Source organism: Schistocerca serialis, chromosome 6 (assembly GCF_023864345.2).
Source record: "Schistocerca serialis cubense isolate TAMUIC-IGC-003099 chromosome 6, iqSchSeri2.2, whole genome shotgun sequence".
NCBI classification, from domain to species: domain Eukaryota; kingdom Metazoa; phylum Arthropoda; class Insecta; order Orthoptera; family Acrididae; genus Schistocerca; species Schistocerca serialis.
In genome coordinates, this window is record NC_064643.1 from 727,622,853 (window position 1) to 727,642,948 (window position 20,096).

Consider the following 20,096-nt stretch of genomic DNA (forward strand, 5'->3'; position numbering starts at 1 on the left):
AAGCTTGAAATGAATGCCAATATGGCGCATAACAACTCTGTACTGAAGGGAGACGGCGTGCGTGTGACGTAGGTGGCGTTGTGCCATCTCATTGGTCAACGCTCAGACGCACGCTCAGAATATCTGACATGCCAGATACTGCTCTGCACGTTCGGAAAGACTCCCGAACGTGCTATTACCCGCTATGACGTCAGAAACTCGGCACGCTCAACGCTCAACGTTCGGATGCACGGTCCGTGTGCCGACGGCTTTAGAGGTTCCGGCCGTGTTCCAGCCTCTGCGGCCATCTCGTTAGTCTGACATGACACGCACAACTTCCTTTTCTGTGTCCATTCTCTCCTACTGGTGGGCCAATTATCAATTATTATTCGGTGTATTAGTACTGATTTAGCATCATGTAAGGTGCAAAATCTGCTACCTAAAGCTGTCGGCACACGGACCGTGCATCCGAACGTTGAGCGTTAAGCGTGCCGAGTTTCTGACGTCATAGCGTGGAATAGGACGTTCGGGAGTCTTTCCAATTGTGGAGAGCAATATCTGGCATGTCAGATATTCTGAGTGTGCGTCTGAGCGTTGACCAATGAGATGTCACATCGCCACCTACGTCACAAGCACGCCGTCTCCCTTCAGTACAGAGTTGTGAGGCGCCATATTGGCATTCATTTGAAGCCTATATGTATATATCCCGTTTCTGAGCACCACCAAATTGATAATCACTGGAAAACCTATTTGTTATAATTAAATTTCAATTAGTAACATAATTATCTACGATTAACGTTTTCAGCAATGGGTAAGATGCTATGATTTTTAGTAAGTTCTGTGTTGTTGGTTTAGCGTAATAAATAGCGTGTCTGTTTAGTAATGACCTTACGTTGGGGCGGCGGTTCGCGTCTTAAAACTTCCGTTGTTTTTCCTAACATTCGCCTTTTTATTAGTTTCTGATTCTTTATTATTAGTTTAATATAAACATATACTATAATATTTGATGATATGTAAATATAAGTTCACCGTTTATTGAGGGGTGACTTTGTTCGATTGGCTTAAGCTAGAGAACAGCTTGCGCTACTTCTATAAAGATATTTTGCTGCTTTTTCTTTTGCGCTTCATAATTGACATGTTGCAAGGACTCTGCTACTGGGTAGGAACAGTGATCAAGTAAGACTGACCATGGGGTTTTACTAAAATGTGGGAATGATGAAATAATGTGTATCTTATGCGTACAAGTATTCCAAATTTGTAACACACTGTAATAGAACTTTTATAAGCCTGTGTCCTTATTGATTGGACATGGTACTTTCCTTTTCGTGGACGGTGGAGGAAATGTGCGTTTTAATACAGATAACGTGGGAATTTTACGCGCGCCCGTTGAGTAAACAATGTGATTTACGAACTAGAAACATCCGTAAACTGCCGCTGGAGTGCGTTGCGATCGCGTATAGCATGTTGGAGCTCACGTACCGTATGCACAAGACGCATCGATCCTGAGCGTTCAGCAGCACGTTGAACTTGGCACGCTCAACGTTATGTTCGAGTATAAGGACTTTTCTGGAGACTAGATATCTACTCTGTAGGAATCAACATGGGTTTCGAAAAAGACGGTCGTGTGAAACCCAGCTCGCGCTGTTCGTCCACGAGACTCAGAGGGCCATAGACACGGTTCACAGGTAGATGCCGTGTTTCTTGACTTCCGCAAGGCGTTCGATACAGTTCCCCACAGTCGTTTAATGAACAAAGTAAGAGCATATGGACTGTCAGAACAATTGTGTGATTGGATTGAAGAGTTCCTAGATAACAGAACGCAGCATGTCATTCTCAATGGAGAGAAGTCTTCCAAAGTAAGAGTGATTTCAGGTGTGCCGCAGGGTAGTGTCATAGGACCGTTGCTATTCACAATATACATAAATGACCTGGTGGATGACATCGGAATTTCACTGAGGCTTTTTGCAGATGATGCTGTGGTGTATCGAGGGGTTGTAACAATGGAAAATTGTACTGAAATGCAGGAGGATCTGCAGCGAATTGACGCATGGTGCAGGGAATGGCAATTGAATCTCAATGTAGACCAGTGTAATGTGCTGCGAATACATAGAAAGATAGATCCCTTATCATTTAGCTACAAAATAGCAGGTCAGCAGCTGGAAGCAGTTAATTCCATAAATTATCTGGGAGTACGCATCAAGAGTGATTTAAAATAGAATGATCATATAAAGTTGATCGTCGGTAAAGCAGATGCCAGACTGAGATTCATTGGAAGAATCCTAAGGAAATGCAGTCCGAAAACAAAGGAAGTAGGTTACAGTACACTTGTTCGCCCACTGCTTGAATACTGCTCATCGGTGTGGGATCCGTACCAGATAGGGTTGACAGAAGAGATAGAGAAGATCCAACGGAGAGCAGCGCGCTTCGTTACAGGATCATTCAGTAATCGCGAAAGCGTTACGGAGATGATAGATAAACTCCAGTGGAGGACTCTGCACGAGAGACGCTCAGTAGCTCGGTACGGGCTTTTGTTGAAGTTTCGAGAACATACCTTCACCGAAGAGTCAAGCAGTATATTGCTCCCCCCTACGTATGTCTCACGGGGAGACCGTGAGGATAAAGTCAGAGAGATTATAGCCCACACAGAGGCATACCGACAATCCTTCTTTCCACGAACAATACGAGACTGGAGTAGAAGGGTGAACCGATAGAGGTACTCAGGGTACTTTCCGCCACACACCTTCAGGTGGCTTGCGGAGTATGGATGTAGATGTAGAACGTTCGACAGCACGGTCCGTGTGCCGACGGCTTTACAATGTCCCTTGATAAAATGTAACAGTATGTGACCCAGCCAGTCTAAAGAATATTCCAGATGGTGCTCGTCAGTGGGGGACTTTCGCACCAGCTTTCACGCCAGAGAAAACGTACGTTCTCCAACGAGGCCGCAGGCGGTCGTGTAATTTGGGAATCGGTAGTGTCGGAGAGTTGGGTTTCGCAAGCAGTCGTCGTAAAGCGCCTCCTAATACGGGGGGCGGCCCACGGCGCCACCTGCGCTGCTCGGCCGCTACGGGTGCGGGGCGGCGCGCCTGTCGCCTGCCCCCCGTGCGGCTGGGGGCGCCGCCGCCCCCGTCGCCGCCACTGTGGGGCTGTGCGGCCTCGGAGAGGCGCAGATGGCCCAGAGCCGGGGGCGGCAGCACAGCTGCGCCGAGCTGCACTAGCGCCGTGCGGGCGCCGGAGAGGTGAGGAGAGGTTTCGCCTTATACGGCGCGCCCCCCGGGCTGGCTTGGCCCAGGTCAGTGACTCCGGCCGCTACCCGCTGCCGGCTGGTCGCTCACCGCTCACCACAGCACTGCACCACACGGCACGGCACGCGAACACATTCTGCCGGTCCCTGCACAGCTCTGATCGCGATCATGCCGAAACCGGAACGACGCTCCAGCTGCAACACTACACGGCACAATTAAATACAGCGTGGCGCACGAAATGTGTTACCATTTTGTTTTCGAATATAAACTTTTTCGTCAATACAATCCGAAGGAACATATACAGTGGAAACTCGATTAACCGCCATCTTCGGGACCGTGGTCGTGACGGTTGAGCGAATAGACGGATAACAGAAACACTGTATTCCTCCAAAACATAACCTCAATCAATTATTTCATGTATAGACACATATCACTCGCACAGTAATATAATAATATTTCAGAGCGAAAACAAATTAAACGCGATTGTAATAGCAAATAAAACTATTTATTACATGATAAAAACATCCGTACAGTAGCTACAAAAGTTGCAAAACACGTAATGTTCAGTACTGTACTGTACTATAAACTTACAGCTGAACAGATTATCTAGCTTGGAAATAGTCAGTCAATTTCTTCTGCCTTTTCGATGTTCGAGCTTTCACCGCGGCAATATTTTGTATTTTTCGGAGCAGTATTGCCTGCGTTGCGTTAGCCTCTTCTTAACTTTCAAACCATTCTATACACTTGGACAGCATTGTTTCGGCCTCTGAATGGCTTATAGTTTGTTTTTCTTCGTGGTTTGAACACTCGTCTTCATCAGCCCCTTCTTCTTCTTCTTCTTTGGTGGCACTTACGCTGGCAACAATTTCGCCATCACTCAAAATTTGAAAACCCCCGTCCACTTTGTCACACTCTAACCACTCTGATACTTCTTCTGACGTCAAATTTGAGCTGATTTGTAAATTATTGCACAAATTGACCATCTCGTCAACTGTCACACACTCAGGTTCCTCCGATTCTTCACCTCTAGGTTGAGGCCAAAGTTTATTCCAGCCGTTCTTGAGATTTGACACTGACAAATCACTCCATGCACTGGCAACATTGAAAATGGCTTCTTTAATACTGTAAGACCTCCAAAACTGTTTTACAGATGTTGATTCATCAGATGAGAGCAAACTTTCGATACATATTTTTCTATAACGACGTTTCATGTTTTCGATGATTCCCTGATCCATGGGCTGTATAAGTGAAGTTGTGTTTGCTGGAAGGAAGAGACATGTTATGTTGCCGTCATCACTTTTCATTTCACAAGTAGGGTGCGTTGGGGCATTGTCTAATAGCAATAGCGCTTTCTGTGGCAACTTTTTTCAGCCAGATGTGCTCCAACTTGAGGTACAAATTGTTTGTGAAACCAGTCATAAAAAATTGATTGATCCATCCAAGCACTCTTCTGGGCGTAGTATTGTGCAGGGAGGGCATTCAAATTCAAATTCTTGAATGCAAGAGGTTTTCTTGATTTCCCAATCACAAGTAGGGGTAGCCTATGATTGCTGGTCGCATTTGCGCAAACCATAGCAGTGATGCGATCTTTTTGTACTTTGAAACCCGGAGCAGCTTTTTCAGAGAGTGATGCTAATGTCTTTTGTGGTAAGACCTTCCAATGAAGCCCAGTTTCATTACAATTGTAAACTTGCTCCCTAACAAGATTCAATTCAGCCATTTTTTCTTTAAATTGTTCCCGGAGTTCAACAATTACAGAGCTATCCGCGCCGAGTTTTTCATCACTGATATCAAGTTGGCGAACGCCATGACGAAATTTAAACTTGTCGAGCCATCCGATACTTGCCTTAAATGACGAGTCACCATCAAGTTTGTTGTTCATTTCAACAGCCTTGGCCATTATTATAGGCCCTGAAAGTGGAATCCCCTGACTTCTTGCTTGTATAAACCATCGGTACATTGCAGTGTCCAATTCATCATATTTTGGCAGGTTTCATTGTCTTTCTTGTTCGCAGTGTCCAATTCATCATATTTTGGCAGGTTTCATTGTCTTTCTTGTTCGCACATCTCCATCTGCATTGTTGACACATGTTGTTCTATTTTATCAGCATCACGTTTTATATCGTTAACTGTTGTTCTTCCAATACCATAAATCAGCGCTACACTTGTCGCCGTTTCGCCCTTTCTTAAGCGTTTTATAATTTCAAGTTTTTGATTAAGTCCTAAAACAACACGTTTACGTTTTTCAGACATTTTATCAAGTCACTGTATCACACATACCTGCACTAAATACTGTAATGTAAAATATTAGTCAATAAAGCTTATTCAAGTGGAAAACACGTAACACGGCACAGCCCGCTAGATACACTGCGACAATTACAGTCTTCTCGCCTCAACTGGAAACCGATCCAGTGGTGACTGTTGACTCACAAGTGAGACAAAGACAAGAAAATGGGGAGATGTGTTAGTACGTCAACTGAGGGTCATATTTTATGTACCATTCTACGGCGGGCGGGTACATTCACTTCCCACTAAAATAGAGTAAATAAACAAAGCGAACGCGTCACTGCACCTTAGAGCATTCTGTTATTACAGTATTATTATGCTGTTACAGCAGTGACGGTTAATAGAAACTGACGGTTTAAAGAGTGACGGTTAATCCAGTTTTTACTGTACTACAATGAAGAGCCATCCATGGAGATTTCTTCTAACTCAGCACATGCTCAATATGTCCACCATTTCGTTTCCTAACTTCCTTCAGACGAACACTCAAGTTAGTGACTACCCTACGGCACTTGTCTTCCGTAATTTCACTGCAAGCTTGAAGAATAAGTCTTCTGAGCTCCATTAAATCACGTGGACGTTTCGGGAAATTTTTTTCCTTTAGGTACCCCCAAAGAAAAAAGTCTGGACTATTGGGGGGCCAATTTTGTCCGTCATTGAAGCGACCTGGAAACCTGAGTGAAATGATCCTCATGTCGATATGCTCGTGTAAAAACTCCAACACAGTGTTTGCGGTATGTGGCCTTGCTCCATCTTGCACGAACCACTGCGTGTTGAAGGGCAAGGCAGTAGCAAGAAGCTGTAGAATGAAGCTATTGCGAAGCATGCTCAAATAACGCTCGCTGTTCACAGTTTCTTCAAAGAAAAAGGGTCCAATAAGTCCGTGACTGGAAACTGCAGCCCACGCTGTAATCCTCGGAGCATACTGTTGTCGTTCGTGAAGCATTTGTGGGTTTTCAGTGGCCCAAAAGCGTACATTTTGTTTGTTAACCACACCGTCTAAATGAAAATGCGCCTCGTCTGAAAACCAAACGTTGTTGAGAGTTTCTTCCCTATCCTCCGCCCACTGAGCAAACAGTAGTCTCTGCTGCTTGTGTTCTTCAGTGAACTTCTGTGCACAAGTCATCTTGTATGGGTGCATATGAAGGTCACTTAAGAATGCGTTGAACGGAGTGTCTGGATATTCCCAGTTGTACTGCTGCCTCTCTACACGATTTCCCCGGACGTCTCTGTACAGCAACTAGTACCGCTTCAATATTCTCCGGCGAACAAACAGGCTTAGGCCGAGGTCGCTTCGCTTCCAATACTGTTCCTTCCTGTACAAATTTATCGTACAACCTGTGGATGGTCATCTTGCAAGGAACCCATCGTGTGTTAAATTTTAATCGAAAACGCCTCTGAGTCACAACAAGGCTTTTCGTTTCATGAAAAAGTAACACAATTGCCGATCGTTGCTGTGTCGTGAGTCTTCCATTGCCAGCCATTGCTGCTTACAAGTCTCCTAGCGGCAGTATCGTGAATTACTCATCATTTCGTAACTCATTTGTTTTTCCAAGCTCTGCTGGTACTGCTGCAGAGATCCCAGCGGGATATCTTATGTGCGTCGTAAATTATGAAAGAAACAGTTGGTAACACATTTCGTCCGCCACCCTGTATTTCATTTCTAGAAACTCCCCTGTTCACACGGAATAGTTACGAGAAAACAAAACAAAACCCATCCTGAAATCAAGCTGAAGTTCAGGAAAACTATTTTTACCACGTTTTTCTTAGACCGCTTTATTCTTCGTCTGTGCGATAGGTATAAATTTTGCAGATAATTTTGAACTGACTTCCTGGTCAACATGCGGTACCAATACGGTCCAAAATTCCGTCCCTAAAAACACGATTTAAAAAAAGTGTATGAAATCTTGTGGGACTTAACTGCTAAGGTCATCTGTCCCTAAGCTTACACAATACTTCACCTAAATTATCCTAAGGACAAACACACACACCCATTCCCGAGGGAGAACTCGAACCTCCGCCGGGATCAGCCGCACAGTCCATGACTGCAGCGCCTTAGACCGCTCGGTTAATCAAGCGCGGCAAAACACGATTCTTCCGGGGCGCATACCTCGGGCGTATTGGTGTCAAAACATTCAATCGGTGTCTGTTACGCTGTGGATATACAACCAGTGTAATTAATTGCAAATGGGATCAATAACGCATGTAGTAACGTTTTATCTACGACGCTACTCCCTTTCTTCAGGGTCTGTCAGTGTATCTTATATGGGTTGTATTTCATAACATCACTGCTGTCTCCTGTTGCCTTACGTTTGATACACTTCCGTTATATGTTTGACATCGAAGTGGAGTTTTTTTACTGGCAACTCTAATTCTAAAGTTATTTACAAATGCGCATACGAAATCAAAGATCCTCGAACACATGTGGCTTTTTTTAGCTGCCAAAAATGAACGCTGTGTTTGATTTGATGTTCCACGCCTCTTCCTCAAGATACCATGAGGAGTCCATCTTTCTTCTAGAAATTCCGCCACCACCAGTCGACATCAATAATTTTCTCAGTGTTAATCGTGTGGGGAGTTAATTTACAGCTCTTAGCACAGTTTACATCGACGGTTACCTCTTAAACCACTACATCAACTGGCGAAAGCGTCTTCCAAAAATGAATCAAAATATTGGTGTTGGTGTCCTGTGGTATTATTATCATTATTATTATTATTATTATTGTCGTATCTAAAACAATGTCGAACAGTTATTTACAAATTCAATTTACAATAAATACACAAGAGTTTGTACAATAAATACACAAGGCTCTGTACTTGTCAAATTGATTTTGGGATCCAGAATTCGGTAGTCTTTGACGCTGAAATATTTTCTGGAAATTTCAAATGTGTGTGAATTCCTAAGGGACCAAACTGCTGAGGTCATCGGTCCCTAGACTTACACACTACTTAATCTAACTTAAACTAACTTATGTTAAGAACAACACACACACCCATGACCAAAGGAGGACTCGAACCTCCGGCGGGATGGGCCGCGCAATTCGTGACATGGCGCCTCAAACCGTGCGGCCACTCCATGCTGCAAATATTTGCTGAATCCAGGCCATGTACGTTCAGGCTCCAGATAACTTCTACTAGACCAAGGGGAGTTCACCATCTCTAGGTTCTCCAAATCCGCGAGCTGAACTTCCAGTAATGCAGCACCACCGCTTGAAGTTTTATTTGCACCGCATAACTGCAATTCGCAATCTGTCCAAAGTCTTCCATGTCTGGTAGGTTCATTGAAAACTTGCACCGGGCTCTTCGCTTAGGTTTTGGCTATTACTTCCATCCGGCTTGTTTCGACACTGTTGTATTCGGCGTGCAGAAGGTGACCGTGTAATTGCTTCAGTTGCTCGAAGAGAGCTCTTTCTCAGCTTGAGCCCAGGACATGAGGCATCGCTGCCAACCGAGGGATGCCTGGAATCTTTTTCCTGTTTTTTCTTCTCAACCTCCGTCGCCGTTTCTCGTCTAATATCCGGCGGTGCTACGCCTGTAAGATGGTGGATTATGACAACTGGAGTTCGTTGTAGGCAATCCGTTATAATACGGTTTTGTCCCGAGCGGTATCGACGTGCCTGATGTGTGCAGAGTTCTGCCAGCCCGATGCTGCACATTCTGCGTATTCTGACGCACGTAGAACATTTGGTTGAGTCCCACAAGTGCTGTTAGTGAGCTTACGTATAATAGCATTTCGGCTGCAGACCTTGAGCTTCATGATCTAGAATTTTGATGTTTGATTGTAGGTATGCGGTCGAGCTTTACTTCGAGATATGTAGGGGTGCCCCAGTGCTGTAGTTGCTTTCACCTCCAAGTTACTTCGAGTTTTTGCCTAGCTGATAAGTGAAACGTACAGATCTGTGTTTTGCATGAGTTACGCTTCGTGTGGTGTTTGTCATAGTATCCTGGCAGATTTTTGAGGATTGCAGTCAGTTTCCTAGTGAAACTTTCTTCCTTGGGCTGAAACTGATATGTAATCAGTTTAAACGAAAGATCTTGTGGTTTTTCCGACAGCTTGCTCATTGACACATACTGTTGAGCAGCGATGTTCGCACACTGAATCGAGGAAGACCGTTCTTCTAGATTCTCCATCGGCTTTTCTTGTTGTTCAGGGAGATAAAGAGCCGCCTGTTTTGTGGTAGGCTTCGGATGAACTGTGATGTTTGTAGCCTCACAGAAAGAGATACCACTAAAAATTACTTTCACCAAAAGAAAAAAATGAAAGAAGTGACCTGTCAGAAGTTACCGATTCAATGTTACTCAGTCGGACATTAAAATCTAATCACCTTGAAGAAAATGGTAGCAAATAACAAAAATTTACTTTCCCTGCGTGTACAAAATATTAGGAAGAATACGTTACTAAATTTTTGGTAATTTGATGGTATGAATTGTATAAATGATGCGGAATTCAGTGCATGTATCGGGGTTGGTGCACAATTTCGTAACGTTTTTGTTTTGCATGTTGATATTGCGATTACTATGGGTTTATTTATCGATCGTCATTTTTTATTTGTATCTCACTGTTACTATTGAGTTTACAAACTTTCATGTTGTCATTTGGACATAGTGAGTGGAGCTATCAACGCTAGAAAGTGTAGTGCCAAGTCAAGAAATCGGAACATTTTCGACGTATTTTTCTGTTTGAGCTCCATAGAGGGCTGACGGAAGTAGACATAGACAGAAGCATTTGCGTACTGTATGGGTATAGTGCCACTGGACGGAGAACGCCAAGAAGACGCTTTTCTAGTTTTAAGAAGGATCGTTTCGACATTAGTGGCTTTCCACATTTAGGAGGACTCTCGGGGTTTGATGAAGATCGTTTGAACACATTAATGTACGACGATTCACGCCACTGTCCTCTAGAACTGCCAGATGTGATGAATTGTGATTATTCCGGCATCGCGCGACATTTGCATGCAATAGGGAAGGCTCAAAAATCAGGCGTATGGGTACCTCAAGCTAAAATGGCCATATGTTCATCTCTGCTTGGTCGTCATCATCTGGTTCGTGAAAAACGCCGACGTTCCTGTCCCGTACAGTTACGGGTGATAGGAAATTATGTCTTCATACCGACATAAGCAAAAGAAAGGAACGGTTGAGCGCAAACAAAGCAGAAAATCTCTGTACAAAGACCTGCGCGCATCCACAAAACATAATGTCATGTATCTGGTGGAATAGCGACGGCGTGGTGTACTACGAACTGCTTCCCCGAGGTGTAACCATCATTTCTGACATTTATCGTTGAGACTGAGACGTCTTGCAGACGCAACTCGAGAACAACGCTCAGGAAGATTACATGAAGTGATAGCTATTGCACGATAGCGCTCGTTCGCATTATGTTGGACTGATAAAAACACTAGAGAAGAGTTGAGTTGGGAAGTTATTCTGCAACAACCTTATTCAGCTGATCGTATACCCTCAGATATTCACCTTTTCCGCTCTCTATCGAACAGGCTTCAAGGAAGTTCCTTTTTGGATGAAAATGCGCTCCGAACATCTCTCGACGAGTTCTTCGCGGAATCGAAATGCTATCGCAGTGTTGTCAGACCATTGTAAATAGCGAAGGGCAGTATATTACTGATGAATAAAGCCCCTGTTATGTGTATCTGTTATGTGCCCGCCATGACAGTGAGAAGAATACAAAGAAACATGATTATGAGATCAACGGGGGCTTACAGGACCACACCGGGAGGGGCCCTATTAGTCATAATGGGACTCTGCCCCTTAGATATTAAAATTCGAGAGCAGGCTGCTTGGTACTGGGCAAAAAAGGGGAACGTGGATAAAATAGAAGAAATTTTATGGAGTAGGACTGAAAATAAAGTTGAGATCAGGTTAAGAGGGGATCAGCTGTGGCAACATTCATCGGAAAATGAAGAAACAGGGCGAAGAACCTTCAACTTCTTACCAGATGTCAGGGAAAGAATGGAAATGAAGTATTTCGAACCAACTAGGGGACTGATTGACCTTCTCACTGGCCATGGACCCTATCCGACATACTTATGTCGATTTGCAAGAAGGGCGACACCCGCGTGTGACTGTGGTGTTCCGGAGGGTACTCCTGACCATGTAGTCTACGAGTGCCCCCTTTTCAATGATGTGGCCTCTGTGTACTTCCCCACAATGACACATTCAGACTGTTGAGACAACGCGACACTTTTCAGATTATCAACGAGCTGGCAAACGCGGTATCACAGAAAGTCTTAAGGGACTATCTGCGAGAACCGAACTAGCACCCTACTAAGACACCTTAAATACCGATGAAGTCTAGTACCCTATTCCCAAACCGCCTGAGCGCGGAAAGGCCGACTTCTTCAGTCGAGAATCCGCCGCGCTCGGGATTAGGGGGAGTGGGGTGCACTTATACACTGAATTGGACAACGCACCCAAACTTGACCCTAGGATAAGTTTAGTTGTAGAACCTAGTTTATAGACTTTAATTATAGGAACCTGCAGCGACTAACACCATGGCCTGCCCAGTGTCAGGGGCACGCTCATTGGGGTTAGCTCAATGAGCAAGGCCTTATAGTAGGTTTACATTTCCAGCTGACACATTTGTAACGCTGCAGGCTATAGTGACTAGTCCATAGTTAGTAGGATACCACTTAGTACTTAAGAACATATTATTATGCCCATTGTTGTTCTCATATAGTGCTCTAACTAACTAGTTACTAAGTTATATGTAGAACAGCTGCAATAAAATGAATAAATGTACATGTATTACGGCCCACTAATCACATAAGGTAGTGGGCTACATTGTATGATTAATATGTATTTGGAAATAAAGAATTTTTTTAAAAAAAAAAAAACCTACGGGAAAACGCTAGGAACTTATGCATCGCCGGCTGCTGTGGCAGAGCGGTTCTAGGAGCTTCGGCCTGGAACAGCGCGACCACCACGGTCGCAGGTTCGAATTTTGCCTCGAGTATGGATGTGTGTGATGTCCTTTGGTTAGTTAGGTTTAAGTAGTTCTACGTTCTAGGGGACTGATGGTCTCAGATGTTAAGTACGATAGTACTCGGAGCCATTTGAACTTATGCATGAACCTATAGCTACCAGCCGAGGCGGCAACAGCAACACTAACCTGTCTGCTCTTGGATGTCAGGTACGGGTACGCCATCCCATTCTGCTTCAACTCTGCCCCAGACTTCATCATCATAGTGCCTAGCGAGTGGTGACGTGTCAGTCTCCCAGCTACTCATGTCCAGATCTTATCAATGAGTGTGAGATCTGAAGAACGTGCTGGCCACAGCAGTAATCACACACACTCTGTATCGAGGTGGCTGAAGAGAGCACAGAAAACATACATACTTACGTTATATTATTGAAAACGTCAAGACCTCAAAGACAAGGATATGAGCTATTACAAATCACATAGCCGGCCGGAATGGCCGTGCGGTTCTAGGCGCTACAGTCTGGAACCGAGCGACCGCTATGGTTGCAGGTTCGAATCCTGTCTCGGGCATCGATGTGTTTGATGTCCTTAGGTTAGTTAGGTTTAAGTAGTTCTAAGTTCTAGGCGACTGATGACCTCAGAAGTTAAGTCGCATAGTGCTCAGAGCCATTTGAATTATGAACAAATCACATATGTAACGGCTGCTGACCAAATTACCCCGCAATGCGAACCGAAGGTAACCGTGTTGTGTATCCAGGGACACGTAACGATATCACAACAATTGCTGGGGCCATACGACGCTGGCGATTGCAAACTGGCAAAGCCCCCTCTCCTCGGAGCTTCCACAAAAGAATAGTCCAATGTTATGCTGTACGAGGATGCGTAACCCTCTGCAAAGGAGACAAGGTGGCATTCCGCCGTCCATTGTTGTTGTTAAGCGAAACACTGGCGACGCACATTACTCTGCTGTCGTGTCAAGGTAGGTCACAACAAGTAGTCGCGGTGTCAACAGTCCGTGATGCTTCAGACTTCGTCCTTCACGTCCATTCGAGTCCTTGTCGTGCTGCAAACAAGTTCATTACTTGACTCGAACTACGAGACGTAGCTGAAGATCCTACGGCCTAGCGAGCAATGTGTCTGTCCACTAGGGTGCTGGTTGCATGGAGCCATTGAGCTCTTGTTCGTAACCGAGCATGGCGCGCCTGAACCTATCGATTCCATACTCGTATGATAGTCGTCGAAACCTGAATAATGCGTGTCCAACATCGCTTAACAATAAGAAGTAATCTCAATGAGCCGCGATCCTATTGTTGTGGAACACCGACACGTCCCGGTCGATGTTTCTCCTTGTTACTGACGTATAGCAGATGTCCCCACCAATGCCCAACAATCAAATACGTTTTCTGAGTTAGAATCCCGCGTGTAATCTTTCTCTGTACACAAATGTAAATGGCGTTACTGCTATCTGAATCATGCGGTTGCACTGAGATGCTGCAACGTAACCTTCCAGTACTGGTGGTGGTAAAAGTCCACCTAAGTAAGTAGATTACCGTCGCTTTGACATGTCCTACCGCTCCTGCAAGCTACCGTCTGTAGTAAGTGGTTTCTTGGATTCGTGTAATCCACGAAATTGTTACTTTAAATCCGTCTTGATTGCAAATTTTTTTTGCAATCAAGACGGATTTAAAGTAACATTATAAAATCACTGATTGCTGTTATCCCATAAGACATTACGTCTGTTTTTGCAAAATCCACGAAATTATTGGCCCTATGAGTTATTGCTGGGTATTAATAATTTCTAACGGAAGGTTTTAACGAACCGGTAGAAATTTGAACGCAACGAATAAAGCACTTTTTGACCCACTACAGAAGGCACCTATACATAGCTTAATAGGCATTATATGGTTTTTATTTGCTTTCATGACCCTGAATTCGACTGTGGTGCTGACTGCCACCTATTCTTTATGGTGGAAGGAGTAAATAATCAGTCGAGGGTAGAGATTAAATGATATTTATTCAGTACCGATGGTATTTCAACAACTAGTCGTGTTTCTCTTGCAATGTACATCATCAATACCGGTCTGTAGTTAACATGGTTCAGTTTCGCCACGTAATTATGGAATGGGACAGAGGAGCGCAGACGTGGCTTCAATGTAATTCTATACAACCGCACAATTGTACCTAAACCTTAGGTTATTACATTCAGTTACTATAGATTACTCAGAACAAGTTCCGCAAAGACAATACAAGCAAAACTAGTCAGGGTGGAAGAGTATTTCGCAAATCTTTATCAAATTAGTGGGCAATAAAATCCGATGCTTTTCCTAGTGGCACGAGTATTTTACTTAACGCACAACATCGCCAACAAATCAACTCGTTATGGGGGTGCACAAGAAACATCACTTGAATGCTGTTCAACCCACATGGCCAAGTTTCAGTAGCCAACAGAAACCCAGAAAAATATGGATATACACGATTATTCCTTCCCTATTTTACACTCGCTCACTATCGTATGATTATTCATCGTGTACAATATACACTCCTGGAAATGGAAAAAAGAACACATTGACACCGGTGTGTCAGACCCACCATACTTGCTCCGGACACTGCGAGAGGGCTGTACAAGCAATGATCACACGCACGGCACAGCGGACACACCAGGAACCGCGGTGTTGGCCGTCGAATGGCGCTAGCTGCGCAGCATTTGTGCACCGCCACCGTCAGTGTCAGCCAGTTTGCCGTGGCATACGGAGCTCCATCGCAGTCTTTAACACTGGTAGCATGCCGCGACAGCGTGGACGTGAACCGTATGTGCAGTTGACGGACTTTGAGCGAGGGCGTATAGTGGGCATGCGGGAGGCCGGGTGGACGTACCGCCGAATTGCTCAACACGTGGGGCGTGAGGTCTCCACAGTACATCGATGTTGTCGCCAGTGGTCGGCGGAAGGTGCACGTGCCCGTCGACCTGGGACCGGACCGCAGCGACGCACGGATGCACGCCAAGACCGTAGGATCCTACGCAGTGCCGTAGGGGACCGCACCGCCACTTCCCAGCAAATTAGGGACACTGTTGCTCCTGGGGTATCAGCGAGGACCATTCGCAACCGTCTCCATGAAGCTGGGCTACGGTCCCGCACACCGTTAGGCCGTCTTCCGCTCACGCCCCAACATCGTGCAGCCCGCCTCCAGTGGTGTCGCGACAGGCGTGAATGGAGGGACGAATGGAGACGTGTCGTCTTCAGCGATGAGAGTCGCTTCTGCCTTGGTGCCAATGATGGTCGTATGCGTGTTTGGCGCCGTGCAGGTGAGCGCCACAATTAGGACTGCATACGACCGAGCCACACAGGCCAACACCCGGCATCATGGTGTGGGGAGCGATCTCCTACACTGGCCGTACACCACTGGTGATCGTCGAGGGGACACTGAATAGTGCACTGTACATCCAAACCGTCATCGAACCCATCGTTCTACCATTCCTAGACCGGCAAGGGAACTTGTTGTTCCAACAGGACAATGCACGTCCGCATGTATCCTGTGCCACCCAACGTGCTCTAGAAGGTGTAAGTCAACTACCCTGGCCAGCAAGATCTCCGGATCTCTCCCCCATTGAGCATGTTTGGGACTGGATGAAGCGTCGTCTCACGCGGTCTGCACGTCCAGCACGAACGCTGGTCCAACTGAGGCGCCAGGTGGAAATGGCATGGCAAGCCGTTCCACAGGACTACATCCAGCATCTCTACGATCGTCTCCATGGGAGAATAGCAGCCTGCATTGCTGCGAAAGGTGGATATACACTGTACTAGTGCCGACATTGTGCATGCTCTGTTGCCTGTGTCTATGTGCCTGTGGTTCTGTCAGTGTGATCATGTGATGTATCTGACCCCAGGAATGTGTCAATAAAGTTTCCCCTTCCTGGGACAATGAATTCACGGTGTTCTTATTTCAATTTCCAGGAGTGTATTTTCAGACCGAAACTACAATTTATCAATGGGGCGGTTGCTCCAACCGACCAGGTGGCGCGAAAGCAAGTTCACAAAGAAAACATATGGAAAATAAATAAAAAACCCCAAAACATTACTGTAAATGGAAGAGCAGATTAAAATACATTGAATGAGTGAATTTCCGTTAAGCACAGAGCAATAACGTGACCGTGAGCTGAAGGCACATGGTGCGTTGCCTGAACAAGACACTAACACAAGGTCTACTGCAATTCGAGTAAATTAAGAAAATCCATTCCCTTATGGGGTTCAGTGGTAATTTCGCACCTGATTTCAACGTCTGGACTTCATTGCAGAGCAGATTTCAGACAATCTAATACCTATGTTAACATTACCAAAACGAGAGCTGCGTCTCCATGTCTGTCCAGCACCACGACCCTGGAACAAGTGCTCTTCCAACCGAATTCGCCTGACCGTTCCGCTTACAAACGTGGTGGGGGTGGCGCGCCAACCTGACAGAGCCAATACGCGCGCCTACGTGTCATCTTTGCCCTGACCTGCAAACTTGGTCTCTGCTAAACTTGTTCACGCTTGGGGGGTTGGTACTACCCTACCCCAGGACGACCATTCATGCAGTGTTACAATCTGTGCCTAAAGCTTTCTGCTAGTTCACACACTCATTTACACCGTCCAGGCCGCACAAAGGAAAGTAAAATGGGAAACGTGGTACACAACAGAAAAAAAATTCACTAAATGGCTCTGAGCACTATGGGACTCAACTGCTGTGGTCATAAGTCCCCTAGAACTTAGAACTACTTAAACCTAACTAACCTAAGGACAGCACACAACACCCAGCCATCACGAGGCAGAGAAAATCCCTGACCCCGCCGGGAATCGAACCCGGGAACCCGGGCGTGGGAAGCGAGAACGCTACCGCACGACCACGAGATGCGGGCAATTCACACTAAATAACACTGTTTAGTCCATTCTCTCCTTGTGGATACCAGCTGAGGTATTATCTGCAAGAGAAGAAACTCTTGCTAATAATTTCTGCGTGCTAGCAATTTAATAAACATTGGAACGGTACAACAAGTTCCGTTTCAATGCTAATCACATAGTCGACTTCATGCCATTTTTAGTTTTGTTGCATTCCGTCTTCATGGTATCCGAGTTTTAATCGTCAGCAGTACAGCAGTATACACTGAAGAGCCAAAACATTATGGCGGCTGACTACCGCGACGTCTATTGCCGCCTGGTGGAGTTGCGGGCACGTGACGCGGCAACAACAGTATGTAAGCCGAGCAGACACGAACAGGGAATCACCCTAGAGAAACATCGTTCTTGTGCAACACAGCTAGCTCTTTATTCCCATGAAGTAACGAGTACTGTCGACAAGGGATCTCAGATGGATTCCATATTCCTACAGTTCCAGAAGGTTTTTGATACCGTTCCTCACAAGTGACTATTAATCAAATTGCATGCATATGGAGCATCGTCTCAGTTGTGTGACTGGATTCGTGATTTCCTCTCAGAGAGGCCATAGTTCGTAGTGATAGACGGTAAATCATCGAGTAGAACAGAAGTGATATCTGGCGTTCCTCAAGGTAGTGTCACAGGCCCTCTGCTTTTCCTGATTTACATAAATGATCTACGTGATAATCTGAGCAGCCCCCTTAGATTGTTTGTATATGACGCTGTAATTTACCGTCTAGTAAAATCAACAGACGATCAATTCCAATTACAAAATGATCTAGAGAGAATTTTTGTATGGTGTGAAAAGTGGCAATTAGCACTAAACAAAGGAAAGCGTGAGGTCATCCACATGGGTACTAAAAGAAATCCGATAAATTTTGGGTATACGATGAATCGCACAAATCTAAGGGCTGTCAATTCGACTAAATACCTAGGAATCACAATTACAAGGAAATTAAGTTGGAAAGATCACATAGATAATATTGTGGGGAAAGCGAAACAAAGACTGCGCTTTGTTGGCAGAACACTTAGAAGAGACAGCCTACATTACACTTGTCCGTCCTCTGCTGGAATATTGCTGCGCCGTGTGGGATCCTTACCACCTAGGACTGACGGAGAACATCGAAAAAGTGCAAAGAAGGGCAGCTCGTTTCGAGTTATCGCGCAATGGGGGTGAGAGTGTCACTGATACGATACGCGAGTTGGGGTGGCGGTCACTAAAACAAAGGCGGTTTTCTTTGCGGCGAGATCTACTTACCAAATTCCAATCACAAACTATCTCTTCCGAAAGCGAAAATATTTTGTTGACACCCGCCTACGTAGCGAGAAATGATCATCATAATAAAATAAGACAAATCAGAGCTCTAACAGAAAGATTTAGGTGTTCCTTTTTCCCACGCGCCATTCGAGAGTGGAATGGTACAGAAGTAATATGAAAATGGTTCGATGAACCCTCTGCCAGGCACTTAAGTATGAATTGCAGAGTAACCATGTAGATGTAGATATGAGCTGAAAAATGGTGAAATCCACTAAGATAAGCGACTTTGACAAAGGACAGATTATTACGCAGAGCCTGTGAACGAATATCTCCAAGACGGCGAAGGTGGTCGAATGATCTCGTGCTACTGTCGTGACCATCTACGGAAAGAGATAGGACAGTAAAACTACCGCTGGGCCTTAAATGGTTGGACGTCCACGACTCTTCACAGAACTTAGGGTGGAGGCTTGTCCGCTCCGTAAAGTAGGGTAGATGGTGATGTGTCGCCACTCTGCCGGAAGAGCGCAATGATGGGGTACGCACGAGTGTTTCGGAGCACACCGTTCATCGTAAACTGTTGAAAATGGAGCTCCGTAGCAGACCACAGCTACGTGTTCACATGTTTACACAGCTACATCGTCAGTTACGACAGCAGTGGGCATGAAATCATCGGGATTCGACCGTCGATCCATGGAACGTGTCAGCTCTTCGGGTGAATCACATTTTTGCTACACTAGGTAGATGGTCGTCTCCGCAAACTTCGGTATAGAGGTGAACGGCGGCTCAGAACTTTCAGCGCGTCACGGACGCACGCTGTTGGGTGCAGTATTATGCTATGGGAGACATTCTCGTGCGCTTGCATAGGCCCTGTGGTAGTAATCGAAAACGCCCTGACAGCTCCGAACCACCTGCATCCCTTCATCCTTGATGTTTTCCCCGACGGCGATGTCATCTTTCAGCAGTAAAATTCTCCGAGTCTCGGAGCCACAACCGTGCTACACTGGTTTGAGGGGCACTATAGTGAACTCACGTTCGCGTCTCGGCAACCAAATTAGCCTGATATAAAGCCTATGGAACCCTTCTGGGTCGCTATCGGGTGCCATCATCGCGTACTCAAATCACCGACGCGTTATTTACGAGGATTACATGACCTGTGCGTAGACATCTAATGCTCCGTACCTCCAAAAACCTACGAACAAACTGTCGGATCCCTGATAGGCAGAATCGGTCATGTATTTCGGTCCAAAGAAGGACCAACAAGCTATTACGCAGGTTGTCATAACGTTTTTGCTCTTCAGTGTATATAACAGGATGTTTGTGCTACTCTGGAGACGAGTTATTTGTTTTACAATTTTAATCAAATTCAATATGTTGGTTGTTCTTAAAACGAATGTATAAGTTGTATTGCAAGCCACTGAATCTTCCTCTAACGTGGAAGGAGAGAAGTCCGTATGGCTATCAAACAAAGAGTCTTCATTTAGCCCCAG